This window comes from Chinchilla lanigera, unplaced genomic scaffold (genome assembly GCF_000276665.1).
Source record: "Chinchilla lanigera isolate Chin_1 unplaced genomic scaffold, ChiLan1.0 scaffold00047, whole genome shotgun sequence".
NCBI lineage: Eukaryota > Metazoa > Chordata > Mammalia > Rodentia > Chinchillidae > Chinchilla > Chinchilla lanigera.
In genome coordinates, this window is record NW_004955448.1 from 17,776,868 (window position 1) to 17,796,083 (window position 19,216).

Below are 19,216 nucleotides of genomic sequence, written 5' to 3' on the forward strand. Positions count from 1 at the left end.
TACAAAGTAAGCACCCTGGCTTCCTGCTGAGTCACTTAGCCAAACCTCTAGACTCCCCAAGTTGACACAATGTATCAACCATAACACTTCCTTTTTCTGGATTCCTGCTGGATGAAATATTGTTTTCCATCCTTTAACTTTCAGTCTATGAATTTGTTTTTTAATTAAATGTGTTGTATGTAACATATTGTTGGATCTTGCTTCTTGATCCATTCTGCCAGTCTGCATCTTTTGATTGTTCAATTGAGGCCATTGACATTGATGGTTACAACTGATATGTATTGACTCATCCTTGTCATGCTGTTTTCCTATTGTTGGCTCCCCCTCTTTTTCCTCTCACTCTGTTTAGTTGTTTGCCTTGCCTGGTGTATTCTTTCTGTTGGGGTTTGTGGGGTTGTACTCCTTGTTATCTCCTTCTAGAATGTCCTTCAAGGGGCTGGGGATTTAGCTCAGCGGCAAAACGCCTGCCTGGCAAGCGCAAGGTTGTGAGTTCGGTTCCCGGTACCGGAGAAAAACCAAAAAAAAAAAAAAAATAAATAAATAAATAAATAGAATGTCCTTCAAAATATTTTGGAGTGCTGGTTTGGTGTTCATGAATTTCCGCAGGTGTTCTTTATCATGGTAGTATCTTATTTCTCCATTAATGTTTTCTTGCTTTGTTGGTACCTGGAGTCAAACTCAGGATCCTATGCTTGCCAGGCAGCACTGTGCCACTGGGCTATATTCCCAGCCCCTCTCCATCAATTTTGAAAGATAGTTTTGTGGAATGCATCAATCTGGGTTGGAGGTTATTTTCTTTTAGGGCTTGAATTACTTCTCTCCAAATTCTTCTTTACTTGAAGGCTTGCATTGAGAAGTCAGCTGTGATGGGCTGACTTCTCAAGTCACCCTCTGATGGGCTTTCCTTTCTAGGTGATTTGTTTTCTTTTCAAGTCACCCTCTGATGGGCTTTCCTTTCTAGGTGATTTGTTTCTTTTCTGTAACAGCTTTTAATATTCTGTACCTGTGCTGAATTTCTGGGATCTTGATTATTATGTGTCTGGGTGTAGATTTATTTTGGTTATGGCTAATTGGAGTTCTGTATGCCTCACTCAACTGTGTGTCAAATTCTTTTTCACTAATAGGGAAGTTTTCTACCAAGACATCTCTGAACAATTTTTTTATATTATTTGTACTGTCTTCTGCTTTTACATTGACTCACATTGACCATAAGTTATTCTTCTTTGCCTCATCTAGCAGCTGCTGTATTGATTTTTCATGGTCTCTTGCTTTTTTTAAAGAAATCTTTCTTTTTATAATCACTGGTTGTAAGTCTATCTTCTATATCTGAGATCTTGTCCTTGCATTGGCTTAATCTAGTGCAAATACTTCCAATGGAATTTTTATTCTCCTGAATATATGCTTGAATTGTCCTTGTGAATTCTATTTCTTTCCTATCTGAGCATTCATGGCTTCCATAATTTTCTTACACTCCTCTATTCTTTGTCTGTATCTGTTCTGGAATCCCTAAACATGGTTTTCATTGTTATAACATCTCTGCAGTTACCTGAGAAATTATTTCGATTTGATTTTTTTCTAGAGCCTCATTCAATTGCTTCGTTGTTACCCTTCAGAGAGGCCAGGTGGATGGTTTTCAGATTGTCCCCCCTCATTGTCCCTTGAGTTTGCCTTTGGTGAACTGAATGTCTGGGGTCACATCTTGTTTACGTGTCTTCTCATTTTCTTTTCTTTTTTGCTTAATTCCTGGGGTGATGTTTGTAAACTGCCTATGGTGGGTTGGGTTGCTTTACTGCTAGCATTTAGAACCCTTAGAAAATGACTACTTCTCATAGTTATCCTGTACAGGTAGCTTGATTTTGAGTTTTGAGTCTCCTGTAAGCTCCTACCTCTTCAGTTTGTTGGGGGTGAGATGTTGCTGCCTGTTTGGCCATCCCCTGGTTCTTTGGCACTGTGCCACAGTGCTTTCTGTGACCCTCAGTCAATCTTAGTGTTGGAATATCAGGAGGAACGACTTTTTAGAACAATTGTATCACTTTTGGCCGTAGTGGTACGAATGACAGTAGCATAAAATACAGCCTAGAAAATGACAAACTGAAGTAACCATTAATTTGCCACCTTTAACTGTGTAACTGGAGTTGTGGTTATATAAGAAAATCTAAAACAAAGCAGAAAATTATATGTAGTATACAAGTCCTTAGTATGTCATTTTTTCCCCCAGGGATGAAAATTTAAAATGGGTTAGGGAGAAAATAGAAAAGTGGAAGAAGAAGAAGAAGAGATTAGAAGTAAGGAGGACTGTGGGGAACTGATGTGGAAGAGTGGGGGGAAAGCAAAGGAAGGGCTAAGAAATAAAACAGCAGGATCACAGCCACAAAGAGGTCAGACCATACTCACACTCATAAAAACCACTTCAAACAACGGAGAAAAAAACGGAAGACAAACAAAAACAAAAACAGAGCCACAACAGCAACAAAAAAAGAGAGAGAAAGTCCACTTCCAGGTTTGTCTCTGCTGTCTTTGGCAGACAACACGTGGAGACAGAATCCCAGTCCATGGCGATGGTGTCAGCAAGCCAGCAGCAGCTCTTTGCCGCATAGTGAATAATCTCTGAGAGCCTGCACCTTCCGATGCCTGAAGCTATCAGCCCGCCTTCAGTGGTCCTGAACGCAGCTGGAAGCAGCTAGATGGAGCCGGCAGCAGCTCTGAATGGAGCTCAACCAGCCCCTCTCCAAAACGGTTCTTGGCCAGTCGCTGTCTCAGCACTCACCACCAGCCAGTGCAGTCCTTTATGCCCACTGCCCCCCTCCGCTGCTGTGTCTCTCTCTGGAGGCCTCTGGGGTCGCCAGCACTCGCCATGTGTCCACGGGTCTGGATTACGCCTCTTGTGCAGTGAGTCTCATTTCAGGGAGAAGGTGCCGCTGGCTACCTGGTTCTTCTTCGTTGAAGTTTTTCACTTCACTCTCCATGGGCTTCACTTCCCTCCTCAGTTTCTTCCTGGGTCCAGGAGACTCACTGCTCTCCTTCTTGTCTTCCCCATGTTGCTCTATTCCAGTGTCTGGACAGCAGTACTGGGAGAGGCTCTTTCTCTGCTGCTCACCACTCTGAACCCTCCTCCCATTATGGGTATTGATAGTATTGTATCAGATAAAATCTGTGTCCTGTCCTTAGAGCAAAATATGTTAACAGTGTATTTAAAGATAAATGACTAGACTCTGGAGTTCTCTAGAGATACTAAATTTTCCAGTGGAAAAAATCCCCATGTATGATGCAGAAAATGCATATTTTGTTACAGGCATGTAAAAATTTTTTTTTGTCAGAAGACTAGATTTATATCCCAGCAATACAAAGCATGATGAAAAAAAGTATCTAGGAAACACCATAAGCCACATGGGGCAACTGGTTTCATCACTTCCTTTGTGGTATCGCATATTCACTTCCTTTCCTGTCCTGTCAAGCTCAGAAAGAGGCCCTGGGATTGGAAACAATAATTGAAATGTTGAATTCAGTGCTGATGATATGAATATTCCTTTCACAACAGAAAAGTGATATGAGGGGAAAATTGTGTGTGTGTGTGTGTGTATATGTGTATGTAAGTGTGTAGAAATTAGTATAGAAAAGTTAGAAAGGAAGGGCTGGCGTAGTGCTGATTGGATGGAAAAGCCAATGGAATGCATAGTGCTTTGTTGTGAGTGAGGTTTATGCAGAAGTGATATTAAAAGTACTTAGTGTCCCACACAGCACATGAAATTCAAAACTTCAGAGCAGACACTAGAGTTTACAGGATCCTAAGGCTGCCCCTTCTAGCAGGTGTTAGTAATGAATTTTTTGGACTATTCAAGTCTAGGAAATCCTGGAGTTGGGTGAGGACAGTCCAGAGCATGAAGATACTTGGGGATCTCTGTAAGGAGACTATCTTCCAAACACTGTGAAAATACTCCACATTTAAATAACTAGGATGCATATGAGAAACTAAGTTGCCTTTAGGCAATTTATATGATAAGTTGTAACCACAATTTTGGATTTCCCTTTAAGCTTCAGGGCTTGAATTCCATACTTTATTTTAAGAAAGTTCTGTGCATTCCCTACAGTTGCTTTCCTTTCTGTCCCAGGGTCCTGTTTTTTGGCTTGCCTCAGGAGTCCAAGTTTCCCAGCACAAGTCCTAAGAGGCAGTTTCCACTGGGTAGTCAAAATTATCAGGAAGATCATTGCCTGTGGGCTTTCCAAAGGCAACAACCATCAATGTACTGATCCTATCACTGGGGTGCTGATCTCCCACTCTGCCTCTCAGGCTGAGGGTAGGTGCCCACCAGCCCCTAACAGGACGTCCCTTCTGGTACACAGACTGAGCCCTGACATTTGGACCTGACTCCAAAAACAGCTCATCACAGTGCCTTTTGAAATTGTTAGTTAAAGGTATCAAAACACGTTTGCTCAATGGACAGAAAATTCCATGTGCTCTGAAAAGACACTTTTTCATTTCTTCAACTTGTTACTGGTTTGACTTAACATTTGTACTTTAACATGTCTCACTTTTTTTGGTTGTTTTGTGTTTGTTTTGGTCTTCCTAAGATAGGGTCTCACTGCAGTTCAGGCTGGTTTTGAACTCATTTTGCAGCCCAGGCTGGCCTTGAACTTGCAATGATCCTCCTGCCTCAGCCTTGCAAGTGCTGGGATTACAGGTGTGTGCCACCACACATAGCTAATATGTCTCTCTTTATCTAGTATTTTGATTTTGATCTTGATTTTTTTGTCACTTTGGGGAGTGTAAAAAGTTAGTTTCTGAGCATCACTTGTTTTCTGCAGACCCAAGGCCCTGCCTTTATCATAAATAACCTGTTCTACAAACTAATATTTTTCTTTTCAGTGTCTGTTACCCTAAATGCATATTAATTATATTTTAACAATAAAGAATTCATTTAAAATCATATTGAAAGAATTTTCCGTTTTAAAGTCTGTTTTGTCAATCTTTTTATGTTTCTCTTATGTAAAGTTCATGTAATTTTGTTAAGGGTAAGAGTTAAGAGAATTGATCTTCAAGTGAGATTATTCATGAACTGATGATTTTTTTAAAAATCAGCACAAATACAAAAAGGCAGAGTGATAAATTCTAAGGGAAATTCATGTAGGGACATGCAAGGCATCATGAGAAAATTATAGAAATATTTCTGATGGGTCAGGGAGCTTTCTTTCCAATTCAGTCTCTATTCCACTTATGACTTACTTTCCTGAGGTCTAAAACTTACACAAATGAGAAATAACTGATCCCAGCTCTGAAAACTTTAAAAATAAGAAAAGAATAGGAATCATCTTCCAAAAGCTTATATAAAGGTGACATTGATTCATTGACATACAGCCCATTAGCCTAGAGTTTCATCTCTTCATCTATCATTTCAATTATCTCCTGATTTCTCTGGGGCATTTGATAAATGGGAGACCATTTACATCTGGTGCATTAATGACCTTGGTGAATTTTGAAAATGCACCCCCTTAGTATATGTCTATACTTTCAACAACTAACCTACCCATTCTTTATGCATGCTGAGGGACAGAATAACATCTATGCAATTTTATTACTTGGAATAAAAAAAATAAAATTCTGAAATATGAGTTTTTCATGATGATATACATCTGCATCTTTAACAATAAGTAATTGTGCAAAGGTTAACTGATGCCTGTACCGAAAGACAGAGGATGTTGTTAAATATGATCTTTTTTTTTTCCTCTTCAGCCTCCATTCTCTACAATCTTTCTTGTCAGGAAAGGTTAAAGAACAAGGTTATTTTACTTACTTTAATGTTCATAAAATTTTATTTCTGGATTATATTTGTTTGTGATGGTAAATTAAGAGAAAAAAAGTTTTTTAAATCAGTATTTAGTTGGCTCACCCCCAAGTGCACAGAAACCAAAGACAACGTTATGTGTGTACATGCACACTTGTAATATGTAGTGAGGCATATTCTAAGGCATATTTATGTCTGTCTATCTGTCTATCTATCTCTATGAGCATTTATATCTGTCCATATCTTATTTGTAGTCATTTCTCCCTTGTTTTTTTTCATTTCTCCTCTTATGGAAGGGGTTGATGGTAGAGGAACATGCCTGTAGGACCTCCCCTACTGCAGCCCCAGATAAAGCCTGTGGTACTCTAACAATGCTATTCCCTGTCCTCAGGGCAACCTGGTCTTCAAGGTGTCGAGTTGGAAGAGCTCTGGAAGAAATAAACATCTGCCAACGAGGAGTTATTGGGCATCTCTGTCCCTCTGAGAGCTTAGAGAATGGGCTCATTACCTCATACTTACACAATCTGATGGCTTGTAGCAGTTTCATGGCACTAGAATACTTTTTCTATGGGATTTGGCTTCTAACTCTTCATATTAATTGAAATACATCAGTTATCCTCACTCCAAACGAAATTTATATCCTTCAATTCACTTATATCAATATCTACACTTTTCTCTCTGGTGTTATTGTCCTCATTCTGGTGACTTTTTAACACATCTGTGATCAAATAAATTTCTATAGAATTAGAATAAGTATCTTGTTAAAGGTACTTTGAAAATGTAAGATACATAAGAAACTTAGATTGAATATTTTAGATGGCTGGTAATTAAAGCAACATTACTGAGAAATAAAAGCTGCTGATATTTCTCTGTCAGTTTAGCATTTAAGTTTGTATGTTGCAAATCCAATCAAATAATTTCAAAGCTTAAAAATGTACCTTAATTCATAATCACTTTTATTTCTTTTTGGAAATACAGGAAAGACTGAGATGACTTTTCAGACTAGAATTTACTTGTTGAGTTTGTCAAAGTCCAGATGGCAGCTGGAGCTGACTCGAGGAGCGCTCCTGGAGTTCCATCTCTCTCCTACCCGGTTGTGCTGCAGTCTTGTGTGTCGTGATGGAAGGGTCCTTTATGTGCAGGGCCCCTCACTGGATGTGGTAGACCTGGAATGTGCTAGAAAAGATCAAATGTTCATCACTTTCTACCCCTCAGTCGTTCTGCCTGTGGCCGGCAACAATATATTCCCTTGGTGTGTCTGCTGGCACCGAGCACTGTGCTTAGCATACACAAACTACTGTGGTAGTTTATGACAAGTGAATGAATTAGTGGAATAATGGATGTGTGAGTGAATGAACAGCTTCGCTTCGGTGTTGCAAGCTATTTACAAGTCAGCTGGCCAGTACTCAAGACCGAGGGAAGAGAAAGGGTTAGTGTCAGTGATTAACAGAAGTGAAAGGCCAAAGAGAAAATTAAAAATCATATGTATTGATGGGAAATTTTTCATCTCTGTTCAGATAACTCAAACCTACTTCTCTTTTGGAGAAGGATTCATCAGAGCACTCCCCAAATGACCAAGATAGTTGAGTTCATTTTTAGGTCTCAAATAGTACAGTCTTTCCTTATCAGAACCTTTAGCAGAATGGGTCCAAAGTCCCAACCTAGCAAGAGAGACAACCTGAAGACGAGCTTCCAGGAAGGAAACAAATCTTGGGGAGCAAAGAGCCAAAAGAAGGAACCCAGATCAAGAACCCAAAACCAAGATTTCAAAGCCTGCTAGACAGAGGAATCCAAGCACAGTAGATTGCTAACAAACAAGGACGAAAGAGCAGTAGCTGCTCTTTCATAGTTGCCTGAGATTTCCACCTGTCCTGCTCTCAATTTTAAGGGCTCACTGATGATGGGGTGTGTGGAAAGATCAAGCTGAGCTGACAGATGTCTTCGAAGTTGCTACTCTGCTGATGTGCAGCCGCACATTTCTGATTGCGTGCTGGACTTTCTCCCGAGGGTTCCTTTTCACTGCATATTTAACATATCTAGCATGAAAATAACTTCTCCTATATTTATTGTTGGACACAAAGATAGTCCAAGACTGAAATAAGCAGAACAGATTACAGGGTGTCTGTCCTTTCCGTGGAGCACTGACCATTGTCTCGGAACCATCGGGTGATTATCTAATTCTAGGGGTGTGCACCTCTGATTGCTTCTGTTTACTAGGGCCATTTACAGTTCCAGAAGGCCTGGAAGTGAAGTTGTAGAAGACTGTTAGTCATGCAAACGATCCTTCTCCACAACAATGCGGAGATGTGTTATCCCGTGGAGACACATTTTATTGCTGCACTATGGGAAAAAATGACCCAAATCATTTTATTGCCCTTTACAATAAAAAAAAAAAAAAAAAAACAGTTTGGCAAATGAATGTCAGCATTCCTGATCTGTGAATATATATTATTAGTTTTCTTGTTAAGTAATAAATTGAGTGAAGTCTTTGATATGTGTTCATTCTATCTCTGTAAGAAAGTCACGTGTTTAACTTTTTAAAAATTATACTAACATCCTTATCTCTGTTAAGTGCGTGTTCTATGCTATGCAATACCATGAGCTTTCTGATCTCCTAGCTCTGGGTTATACAATAGTTTGCAAGTTTAACACACTTAATGTCAGTCCGCTCATTGTTGTCAGTGAGGAAGTTTGGCTCCCCAGTGTTTTTTGCTTGCACATGTTTCCATCTGAACCCGGATCATCAGGACATTCTAAGCTTAAAAGTTTGTTTGACTTCTCACTGGCTAATAAATCAAGTCCTCAAATGTCAGCTCTTTAACGATGTACACTGTACCATCAGCTGGGGGGTTTAAATGACAGACACTGACTTCCTCAGAATTGTGGAGGCCAGAATTCCAAGATCAATCTGCTTGGAGAGTTGGTTTTCTCTGAGTCCTGTCTCTGGGCGTGTACATGGTCATCTTCTGCTAGTGTCTTTTCTCTAAGACCTTATCTCTGTGTGTGTGTGTGTGTGTGTGTGTGTGTGTGTGTGTGTGTTACTGGAGATTGAACTCAGGGCCTTAACACTGAACTACATTTCTAGGCCTTTTTAAAAATTTTAAAACTGGGTCTGGCTAAGTTACTAAATTGTTTAGGCTAGACTTGAATTTATGATCCTCCAGCCTCAGACTTCCAGAGTGCAGTGATTATAGGCATCGCCATCATGGCCCCTATCTCTTGATTTTTTTTTAGGGACACCAGTCAAATTGGATGAAGACCCACGCACATGAACTCATTTTACCTTAATTATCTCTGAAAAGGTCCTACAACTGCATATAGTCATAAGGTAAGGTACAGGGGTTTAGGACTTTAAGTTATGAATTTAGGGAAGGGAAAATGTAAATGTTAGGCTTTTCCCTGTAGAGAAAAGTGGTTTCTCCAGTGTTTAGGCCTAGACTATAACCACCACTCCTACACTGCCCTCAGCTCAGAAGAATGGGCAGAATATGCAGATTATGGCACGGGGAGGTCAACATCGAGTTTCATTTTCACAGGAAAAGTAGGGAGAAGACAGGGTCCAGAAAGGGATGGAACGCATTTGGACACGTCCATTGTCTCACTGTACACCCCCCACCCCCCGGTTATCAAAGGCCCTATGATACCTGTACCTATGCGGTGAAATGGTGATTTCAGTGAGGCAGCTCCTCCATCTCCAGGGAACTAACTTTAAATAAATCCCTTTGAGTTACTACCAAGATAAATAGCCTCCTTTGATTAGGTCAGTGGCAGCAAACAAGCAAATATAATGGTGTGGACCCATGTGGCCAGTACCAAGCACATAACACACCACGGGAGGAGAGACAGGGTGTATGTGCTGGATGTGTACCGTGAGTGGAGGAACGGACTTTTGCTTTCACGCAAGTTTAAAAACATCTGTTGATGTAGTGTTTTCCTGAAACAGTCCTTCCTCTCTCTAGTCCCACGGTTTCAAACAACTATGAATCAGAAATATTCTTTTTTTCCTGTACTGTGTTATTTTTTTGGCCTAATAAGTCTGGTTGTTCATCTACACATATGACAGTTAACTTTATAAGGACTTATAAATAATTCTGATGCTGCCAGCAGTGGGGAGAGCTTGGAGAGGAAGGGAAAAAGAAAGTATGGAGATGTTATGTACCTGGACCAGTTCCCCACAATGAATGCAATCATTATGTACTTCAAACATGTACTAGTAGATTTAAAAAACAAAAACAAACAAACAAAAAAAACACTTTCAGACTACGTATCGTTAAGTCGCTGCGTTACCCAAACCTTGTTGTAATGCGGGGTCCTCTTATCTCACCCTCCCAGAATGCTGGGCTTAAGCACGCCCCACCATGCCTGTCCAAATATATTCTCTAAAATATCACTTCTGTACTGAATACATATAAACTTTTCCTTGTCTTTATTCCTTACACAATACAGTATAACCATTCACATAGGATTTTCATTGTATCAGATATTTCAAGTAATTTAGAGGAGGCTTAACCTGTGAGGGAGGATTTATGTAGGTTATGTACAAATACTGCACCATAATGTATAAGGGTCTTCAGCATCTGCAGGTTGTGAGTATCTGCAGGGGTTCCTAAAAGCAATTCCTCATGAATATACAGGGATGACTTTATATCTCAAACCAACATGCACTTGAAATATAGCATCTTAGCTAAGACACCCTTGTCTTTAAGAATCCTGAGGTCATCCCGTCAGAGGTGGTATCTCTGAAACCTCTAATGACACCTCTTTTTCCTCTTTTATACTATGTCATACTCTACCTCATTTTATGATCACTTTATACTTATATTTACAGACAACAGATGATTTATTGCATGAAATCCAGGTAATTGTTGACTCAGAATTCCCCCGAGGTGTATGATCTATTGTCTAGAATATGAATATTTGTTGAGAATTCCAAGTAAGAAGAAGAAAATTTTGAAAGGCAGAAGGTCGGGTGACCATGTCTTTTGTTGTTTATTATTTCTTGTTTTGTTTTTGTGAGAGAGGGGGTAGGAATGAAGGGGCAGAAAGAAGCATGAAAAATGTTAGATGAGATCCAGGCTGAAAAAGCTCTTAAGTTAGAGGCCAATAATATGTCACTTTTGAGATATAATGGTTCAAATACTTTAACTTTTTCTTGATGTTCTTAGTAAGCCATATTCCAGTTAAATAGTTTTATATCTTCTAGCAGTAGGAAAATTTGTTTATTCAATCAAACACATTTAATACTGATCTCAACACAGCAAGTGGTACATGGCTATGGTATCAGCTACTTAGGAGACAGACAGGAGGATCTCTTGAGTACTTGAGTTCAGAATTTGAAATCAGCACTTATCTCTATCATCTGTCTATCTATCTGTCTACCTTCTCCACAGTCAGCTAGGGTGTGGCTTAAGGGGGCAACTTACTACGCTGCCGCAAATGTGATCTCCAGTTCAGTCTGGTGTGCCTTGTGAAGCAGGAAGAGACTTGAAGGTCCGAGCTAACGTGCTTTATACTTCTCACATCCCTCAACCTGGTCTTACACTTGTGCGTGTGTGATCATAACTCCATCTGTTGCCAGCAGACTGTGATATTTATTGCTGTGAAAATTCCCATGGCAAATTTGTTTCCATGGTACATTTGCCACTGTAAATGGACGTGGAGCCGTACATGTGATGCTTCCAACATAGCAGCTTTTTTTTCAGTTCTTAGAATGAGGATGTTGTGATTTTTTAGAAGTTCCTGTTTGCTTGGTATATTAAAAATAGCAATTCATTCTTTTAATAGAATAAATTATTACTCAAACACTTTTTAAGTGAAGTTTCATCTATTTCTAAATTTAATAATGTGTTATCTTAAAATTTGAGTCACCATCTCCTTCACAGGTATGATGCTTCCATTTAAGAAAGGAGCACAGGACAAGATTTGACAGTCTGTACAGGAACTGTGGGGGAGGGGACATGAACATGAGGCCCAGTCGCTAAATCGTTCCACACTGAGAACTGTATAGATGGATTTAAGGTTCATTGCGAGTGGCTCGGGGCTATTTCTGAGAAGCACGGGGAAGAGTACGAGAAGTGGACATGCTGGCTCGTGGCGTGCTTGTAGTCACCCACCGAGAAGGACACAGATACTCCGTAAGTTTACCAGTGGTCCTCAGTGTGGAATACCTACATTACCCCCTTTTCTCTCCCATGAAGGCTGTATAAGTTTCTGAGTCTCATTGGAGAATTGGGTGATCACATTCCTGTGAAGCCCCTGTGTACAATAACAAGTGTAAATGATTTCCCTCATCAGTCTGTCTATTGTTCATTTCAGTGAAGGTTCAGAGGGCAGAGTAGAAATTTTCATTGTCCCCTACATATACAGATGTGGTAGACATAGCGCGATAACTGTTGCAACGCAGTGGTGGATAAGACACTCCGCAGGCGTGTGTGTGTGGCAAGACACTTGCAGAAGTACGTTGTATTTAAAAAAATGAACAAGGGCAACTGAGAGAAATGATAATTGAATATCAGCAAATATCTTTTAGAATCCATGCTATGTACAAAGTGCTGGGCTAAGTATTTTGCGGTAGTAGTTAATACTCACTTACTAGTCTGTTACTGTCAGCCGAATTTTGGTACAGTGACTGATGGAGAAATCAGTGGCATCAAAGGCCGCGGAGATACTCACTGCACTGAGAATGGAGCGCGTCATGGATTTGGCAGGTAGGCAGCTCGTGAGCTCGGGAAGCATCTCTGCACAGCGGTGGCTGTGGAAGCCAGGTCCCATGGGGAGGAAAGCAAAGGGTGGGCGTGGAAGGAGGGCCAGCAAACTGGGAAAAGAGTGCTATTTCAAAGGGAAAGATGTAAAGGGAAGGTTTTGGGTTTTTTTGGAGTGGAGAAGATGAAACACTTAGAGAAGCAGGTATTGTCTGCAGACCTTGAGGAAAGGGATGGAGATTCTGTAACAGCTGGGGTGCCTGAGAAGCCACAGCAGAGAGAGCTGCGAGAGCCAGTGCTGGGGCCGGGCTGAAATTCCACTTCAACTTCTCTGTCCCTCATCTGTCAGCCTACTTTTGGACTCACCTCTCTCTCTTGCTCAGTTTGACCATAACTGAACTATTATTGTAGGAAGACTTGAGTGTCCCGCCATCTTTGCTTCCCAAGATGTCATCCTATGCAGCCAGAACACCGGAGTGAAGCCTTCTGTACTTCTACCCCCCAGGGAGTCCAAGGAACATACACACTGTTGGGCACACACGCAGGCTTGATAGAGGAGGTTCACCCGGGTAAGTATCACAGAGCTTGCTTATTCTTTGTGATCATGTCACCGTAGCATGCGAATGCACATTGAGCATTTGTTTCCATTAATGCAGTGCTTATATGGAATAAATTCCTGCCCAAGTGTCTTCCTGCTTGTGCACCTTGTTCTGAGCAGAAATGTGTTTTCAGCACTTTTTCTAGTCTGCAACATTTATCCAAATACAAATAGTGAGTATCTGCTTTGTGCAGGGGACTTCTTTGGCAGAGGCACACAGCCTAGTTCTGGCTCTTGAAGAGCCCATATTCTACAGGAGAAGCAGAGAGGCCCATAACCATCTAAGCTAGAATTGAGTAAGTATCTTAACAGATGCAGTATGTGAAGTGATTGTGTCGTAACACCCCGCTTCCAGTGAAAGAGGTCTGCTACTCAAATACTGAATCACATTTATTTTTTCAAATGGGCTGTCAAGAATAGAAACACCCCCTTTTGTTTGCATGATAGATTTTCTTCCCCTCTTTATTTCTCTCTTCTCTTTTTTGGTTCTTACTCCGCCAGTTCTCTGCATGGGCTCCTTTTATATTCTGAAATCCCAGTGAAGGGGCTTTCTCACTGATTATAATAACATAGGTCTGTTTTTACAGCTGTAATCTTAAAGTTCCTTAATAGTGCCATGTTTTAAACATTATTCTAAAATGCTAGAGGTTTGAAGGTGCTCAAAAAGTAAACAGCTCATATAAAATGAAGAGAAGAGTTAAAACATAAAACTTTCAACAATGTCTATCTGATCATAGGCACTTCATTGAAAATCTCAAGTTCTTGAGAAAACAAAACTTCCCCCCAAGGGAAATGAATTCACTAGGCGTATACATGTATTAGAAGCAGATGAAGGCGGGCAGTGAAATTGGACAGACAGTTTCTGGGCTTAGTAGAGGCTGAAGACCAAGAATTTGTATGTCTACTGGCGTCTTCGGCCTTGGCAAGAATCACTTTCCCAGCAGAGCAGATTTTGGACATTTGCATTTATGTTCATGATCACCTGTGACATATGGGACTCTGAGGCCTTGACATCACATACTATTATTATTATAAACAGAGCTCCCAAGCTGTGAAGCTCAAATTGCTACTTTAGTGTTAACAAGAATGGTGCCACATGGTGAGCATATGCTGTTTGCGAAAGTAAACGATGCCTTAAGAGTGGTTTACTCTCCAAAGAAGTCTGCTAGGCGGATAGCTTGTGTCCAAGCACCGTACATGTTTTCCTTTGACCATCATAAACAATTTTTAAGGAGTCAAGGTTGTTACTTGAGAATAAATCAGGGAACTCTTGAATATTTGGATGATTCACTATAAAATATAGTGGACATTTCCTGCTGTGTTTATCCTTTTAAAAATGTATATATTTCACTTCAGGGCTCAATAGATCTTTCAGATGGTATCTCAATAGAGTTTCCTCAGCACAGAAGTGATTTATTTCTTTCAGTGGAGGGTTCACTTAAATCTACTATTTAGAAATTTAGCACTCTCATAACTGTGTGTAAAATTCCTTTACTTTGGACAGAGTTAAAATATTCCCAAGACTAATTAGGCAATTTAAATGGTGAATAATGCTATTTCCCTGTGCATTTGCTTTGTGAATTAAACTGATGAAGATTTGGTCTTCTTTTTCACAGTTTCTATTGTCTACAAAACTAAAGATCCATTTCTATAAAAGATTTTCTTTGTTTTGTTTTAGAAAGAAATTTGACACCTGAATAGTAGTGGTAATGAAATTCTCTATGGGTTAGGCTTCAAGGAAGAAATATTAGCATGAAATTAATGAACTATTAACAAATACATTGAGTTCATAATAGTTACCATTTCCCTGTGTTGTATGTGATAATCATAGATTTACGTGTGAGTAGTTTTGCACTTTGTATCTGATCGCTCTCAGGAATGCCATCAATGCCTTCCAAAAACTAAGGCAGTGGGGAAAAACTGTGATTAATAACTTCACGAAGTGAGATTATGTGCCCTTCAGTTCTCACAGACCTTTTCTCCCCACCTTTAGTAATTTATTTCCTCTTCACTGAAATGCTAATGTGTAGCCTGAACTTGAGTTTAAGGAATGCACCTGAAGTTGAATAAGAAAATTCACTGCTCTTTTCCACATCCTGCACCAGTGGTAGTGAACCCACGACACCTGTGTTGCAAGCAGCATGCTGACCTTGTAGAGCACGCTCTGTTGGCACGGGAGCCAAACATGGGAGCTTTGTTCTCTAACCTACAACTCAGTGTTCTGGTCTAGTTGCAGTATTGGCACTTTCCAAAGAATAAGTGGGTTTGGGGATGCAGTTTGGGTACTCCATCTCTAAAATTTTTGCTCTCTCTGTTATACATTCTCATTCTTCTAGGGAAATGTCTGCAGCCTAGAAACTGCTAGGTTAGTCTTGTTTACATTTGCCTGTCAAAAACTAACTGTACACAGACTGGTGAAGGGCCAGGCAAGGCAGGCAAAGAAGTTTCCATTTCATACAATAGAGAGAGAGAGCTATTGATAACGTCAAAGCGGAAAGCAATAAGATGCACACGCCTTGTAAGGGTGATTAGTCTGAGAACCAAGAATAAAATAGGCACGATAGACTGAAACGATGGTGACGAAGAGCAGTGTGTGGATCATGTGGAGAACCTGGCCTCAATTCAGGAACTTTCTTTCTACCTGGCATGGCTGAAGGCAAATTGAAGTGGAGAAAAGGCCACTGGGCTCACAGTGAGGAGACTCTTGGTAACTTTAAAATGTATTTTTCAGGAAATTGTGGAAGCAGCTATCAGCTATCTGAATTTGAAGAGTTTTCAGGAGACATAGAGAGATCAAATAAATATAGAGATTGAGGTCTGAGGTTGGAGAAAAAGAAAAAAATGGAAAAATAGCCAGAGAAAGAAGCAATATTATTTCTAATCTTTTAAAGTCATGAGCAATTTGGTACATTTCACGAATAATATGCAGGAACATAAATATGTGTCAGCAGTAAAATTAGTGACTTTGAAGAAGAATTCAATTTTCTGAGAGTAAAAATTCTAGAAAATCAGTTTCCCAGGCATCAGTCCACAAGCCTAGGGAGTTTACTATTAAATATAAAGATGTATCTTATGTTATGGGATTCAGCAAATGGTTTGATTTTATGATGTTAAACTTTGTGAATGAGTCCACTTTCCCAAGTGACAGGTGTTTTATAAGTACCACAAAAAAAGGTAAACTGGTAGGTCTTTTGATTTTCCTATCAAAGGCAGGAACAGTCTGATCTTGGTTTATATAAAGACTAAGAGAAAATCACAAAGGGAAATGGAATGTTCCTTAATGTTTTATAGTCACAGCTGGAGGAGGATCACAGGGGAGGGGGAAGAGAAGGGTGTGATGTATATAAAAAGTAAGCTAATTTGCCTGTATCCTGAGAGCTGATTTTTCTACCACAAGTTTGTCTATAATTAAAATGCTTTAGAAGTTTAGACTGAAAAACATACAGGTTTACCAGTATAGAGTTTATGGAGTTGTCAGTTGTTAGATAATGATCTTAATCCAACCCCTTCCCTTTGCCCAAACATAACTCTTCAACCAGCAGCAGTAATTATGTGGATTTTACCTTTCAGGCACTAGACAGTGGCTCGTGATCAATAGTAGCTCTGTCATCTGGGAGATGAGGCTGCAGGTAAAGGGTCAGAGGCCCTTCTCACTTCACAAGCTTCAGGAAAGCAAGTGTCTTCTCCAGTCTTCATCCTGCCACACTGGTGTGTGTGTGTGTGTGTGTGTGTGTGTGTCCTGGGCCACATTTCTCACCTGAACTTGTTCCTCTTATTAAATATACTTTAAGTTTAAGTGTATGATATGCCATATTATACATGGTCATGTTTCTGAAAGACCCTGGTCCTTAAAGAATATGCGTGAAGGCAAGTGCCTGTTTTTTTTTTTTTTGTTTGTTTGTTTTTTATTTTATCACAGATCCTTACTCTTGCTGAAATTCTTCTCTATTTTATTTTATTTAATTAATTAATTAAGTTATTTTTTGGCACTGGGAATCGAACTCATGACCTCAGGCTTGCCAGGCAAGTGCTTATGCTGCTAAGCTACATCCCTGGCCTTCTTCTCCATTTTAAAAGTCAAGATAGGATTTAATGCATAAACACATTAGAAAGTTTGCTTTCTGAATCTTTTCTACTTATGGAAAGTGTAATATTTGAAAGGCAAGTATCTCTCACAAATCAAAATTGATGTTTAAACACAAAAGATGCATTTGCCAAATTACTTCTTCTCCCTGGTGCTCCTTTGGGGACATATGGGATAGTAAATAGAAATTAATTTCCATCATAGGCATGTCTTTCTCCTCTTCTGTGGAAGCTCGCCGGCTTCTTTCCAATTTGAACGCCCTGGCTCAGAGCTCTCGTCTCTGGTCCTGTGGCTGTGGCACTATCTCTATTTTATCTTCCCCACTCTGTGGGGTGGTTTCTGTTTTTTATTTCTGCCCTGTACTTTTGGTGAGCACGACAGCAACTCTTTTAACAGTTCACTGTAATCTCACCTTACAATCACTGGGTCAGGGAGTGAGGCTGTCTTAGTTGCCTTAGACTCTGGAGCGGAAATCACCCAAGGACAGCAAGGGCAGAAAAAGCTGATGCTGACCAAGACGAAGAACGTAACGTTGTGAGAACACTGGGAGGCTGCGTACGCACGCAGCTCACAGTGTGCTCTTCCGGTGCCTCTGCGCCGAGGAACTGAAGGTCTACTGAGTTTTAATCTTGATTTTTTTCTGCTTCTCAGCTCAGTGACCACGAGCATATAATTTCACCGAGTTTCGCTTTCTCTTTTGGAATATCTAGAATCAAAATACCCTGCCAGGATTATCATAGGGAAAGCATACATCCTTATGCAAATAGTGCTTTGAATGTCCTTAGTTCTTAAGACCATATTATGCTGGAACTATGGAAGAGAACTGAAGCCAGCCAGAGAAGGGCCGTGGGGAATGTGATTACTTTCTTCCTTTATTGTGCAGGCTTTGCAAGGCAGCATTAGAATTCCCCCTTAATTTGGCTTGAAATCTAGGTGCTGTGTGTTAGGCAGAGTGACAATTTCTATTTACTGCTTTTATTAGCCTGACCTTGCTTCCACGCCAGGTACTCGCTTCTCCTTCACTCTCTGAATAGCAGTTTCTTTCAAGAAGCAGTTTCATTTTCCCTTTCCTTGGAGCTGGTCATGGTGTTGTGTTTGCCCTTGCTTGTCTTCTGAGCTGAGTGCAGGAGCTGTGCCTACCCCCCGGTGACCTCATCCTCCAGCAGCTCGGGAGCATTCTGCCCTAGGCAGGAGAGCTTCCCAGCCCTCTCAGGCTGTCAGGTAGTGAAATTCTGGGTTCAGGAAAATCTCCGGAGTAGTGGAAAGGGCATTCTTCACATTTAATGGGATGATTCTTAATTTTGTCCTGGTTTTCTTACGCTTGTCATATTCCTGTAGCTAAGGATGAAAGTGCTGCAAAACATTAAGGTAAAACTGAAGGCTTTAATTTTTAATTCTCATCTTTTTATGTCCAGGGAATACACTTGCTGTGCATAATTGTGGGTTACTAGAAAAGACTTCCATATTTAAGTTGCCATACTTCTGCACAGCGATTTATGTCAGATCTTAAGTTGTACACCTTGCTCATCTCTGATGGGTACAGCTGGCCTGGTCCAGCTCGCTGACCCTCTGTGTCCTGCTGTGGCAGCAGCTCGTCACTGAAGTTCGTGCTGTACTTGGTAATCCAGGCAGCAGCCTTGGAATGGAATAGTTTGCAAAGTGGCAGCGTGTGGCCCAAATCAACCCAAGGAACATTTTGTTTGATGGATATAAATTGGGCTCACATTTAAAGATTGACAGATTTCATGTGAAATGTGTAACTTGACAGAGAAGAAGAACTGACAGTCTAAACTCAGCTTCCTTCTTAGAGAAAATGCAAGCATTCCGCCCTTATGGTGCAGAGGGCCGTTTGCAGCCGGTCCTGCTGGTCACTCTGTGTATTACCTGCTTGCTGCAGCAGGCATTTGGCCTCCATTGTCAGGTACAGACTTTTACTCAACTGGCTTTGGCGTATGTGTGTTGGGGGTGGAAAGAAGATGTTTAATTTCTTTTATAAATGTGTGCACAAAAAAGATTTAGGACATCTATTGTGTTAGAGGATCTTTAAAATATA

General features: G+C 40.4%; 1 protein-coding gene across 6 annotated transcripts in view; it reads left to right on the forward strand.

The window, feature by feature from the left end:
* Positions 1-19,216, forward strand: part of LOC102013566 — a 399,641-nt gene that overhangs the window by 343,270 nt on the left and 37,155 nt on the right. For 3 of the 6 annotated variants that reach the window (XR_001235774.1, XR_001235776.1, XR_001235778.1), the window contains exon 3: positions 9,015-9,108. The gene's annotated coding sequence lies outside the window, so the exon portion shown is untranslated. Of the gene's footprint in view, positions 1-9,014; positions 12,488-12,864; positions 13,051-13,273; positions 13,372-19,216 lie in introns of those variants that run through there. The other 3 variants (XR_001235775.1, XR_001235779.1, XR_001235777.1) reach the window with 3 other exon arrangements.